This window comes from Triticum urartu, chromosome 6 (assembly GCF_003073215.2).
Source record: "Triticum urartu cultivar G1812 chromosome 6, Tu2.1, whole genome shotgun sequence".
NCBI classification, from domain to species: Eukaryota; Viridiplantae; Streptophyta; class Magnoliopsida; order Poales; family Poaceae; genus Triticum; species Triticum urartu.
Window position 1 is genome coordinate 137202777 of NC_053027.1, and position 2399 is coordinate 137205175.

The window sequence follows — 2399 nt, forward strand, 5'->3', positions numbered from 1 at the left end:
CACTCAGCACACAACAAACCCTAATGACAGTCCTGCTGTAACACCCACAATGTGTCTATATCTCCCACGTGTCGGGACACGACTTAGATGCATAGCTGAATGGTAGGTTTGTCGCAAGAGGGGTAATCTTCACACAATCCCATGAACTAAATAGAAAGGGGTAAAGAGTTGGCTTACAATCGCCACTTCACACAAATACAAGTTAAACATACATCATCCAGAATACAATCAAGGTCCGACTACGGAACCAAAATAAAAGAAGACAACCCCAAATGCTAGATCCCCGATCGTCCCAACTGGGCTCCACTACTGATCAACAGGAAACGAAACAACACAATGAACAAGATCTTCATCGAGCTCCCACTTGAGCTGGGTTGCATCACCTGCACTGGTATCATCGGCACCTGCAACTGTTTGGAAGTATCTATGAGTCACGAGGACTCAGCAATCTCACACCCGCGAGATCAAGACTATTTAAGCTTATGGGTAGGAAAGGGTAGTGAGGTGGAGCTGCAGCAAGCACTAAGCATATATGGTGGCTAACATACGCAAATAAGAGCGAGAAGAGAAGCAAAGCACGGTCGTGAAGCTAGAAGTGATCCTAAAACTACTTACGTTCAAGCATAACACAAGAACCGTGTTCACTTCCCGGACTCCGCTGGAAAGAGACCATCACGGCTACACACGCGGTTGATGCATTTTAATTAAGTTAGGTGTCAAGTTCTCTACAACCGGATATTAACAAATTCCCATCTGCCCATAACCGCAGGCACGACTTTCAAAAGTTCAAACCCTACAGGGGTGTCCCAACTTAGCCCATCACAAGCTCTCACGCGAAGGATATTCCTTCTCGCGGGAAGACCCGATCAGTCTCGGAATCCCGGTTACAAGACATTTCGACAATGGTAAAACAAGACCAGCAAAGCCACCCGATGTGCCGACAATCCCGATAGGAGTCGCACGTATCTCGTTCTCAGGGCAACATCGGATGAGACAAGCTACGAGTAAAACCAGACCTCGAGTTTCCCCGAGGTGGCCCCGTAGGCGGCTCGGTTCGGACCAACACTTAGAGAAGCACTGGCCCGGGGGGTTAAAATAAAGATGACCCTCGGGAGCGCGACTCCCAAGGGAAAAGTAGGTGGTGGTGAGGCAAATGGTAAAACCAAGGTTGGGCCTTGCTGGAGGAGTTTTATTCAAAGCGAACTGTCAAGGGGTTCCCATAACACCCAACCGCGTAAGGAACACAAAATCAAGGAACATAACACCGGTATGACGGAAACTAGGGCGGCAAGAGTGGAACAAAACACCAGGCATAAGGCCGAGCCTTCCACCCTTTACCAAGTATATAGATGCATTAATTAAAATAATAGATATTATGATATCCCAACATAACCATGTTCCAACATGGAACAAACTTCATCTTCACCTGCAACTAGCAACGCTATAAGAGGGGCTGAGCAAAAGCGGTAACATAGCCAAACAACAGTTTGCAAGGAAGGTGGGTTAGAGGCTCGACATGGCAATATGGTAGGCATGATATAGCAAGTGGGGTAACGCGGCATAGCAAAAGAGCGAACAACTAGCAAGCAAAGATAGAAGTGATTTCTACCTCTTGAGCACTGTGTTGGTTTTTCCCCGAAGAGGAAGGGATGATGCAGCAGAGTAGCGTAAGTATTTCCCTCAGTTTTTGAGAACCAATGTATCAATACAGTAGGAGGCTACGCACGAGTCCCTCGTACCTGCACAAAGCAAGTAAATCCTCGCAACCAACGCGATAAGGGGTTGTCAATCCCTACACGACCACTTACGTGAGTGAGATCTGATAGATATGATAAGATAATATTTTTGGTATTTTTTATGATAAATATGCAAAGTAAAATAAAAGCAAAGTAAATAACAAAGTATTGGAAGATTAATATGATGAAGATAGACCCGGGGGCCATAGGTTTCACTAGTGGCTTCTCTCAAGAGCATAAGTATTCTACGGTGGGTGAACAAATTACTGTTGAGCAATTGACAGAATTGAGCATAGTTATGAGAATATCTAGGCATGATCATGTATATAGGCATAACGTCCGAGACAAGTAGACCGACTCCTGCCTGCATCTACTACTATTACTCCACTCATCGACCGCTATCCAGCATGCATCTAGAGTATTAAGTTAATGAAAACATAGTAACGCCTTAAGCAAGATGACATGATGTAGAGGGATAAATTCATGCAATACGATGAAAACCCCATCTTGTTGTCCTCGATGGCAACAATACAATACGTGCCTTGCTGCCCCTACTGTCACTCGGAAAGGACACCGCAAGATTGAACCCAAAGCTAAGCACTTCTCCCATTGCAAGAAAGATCAATCTAGTAGGCCAAACCAAACTGATAATTCGAAGAGACT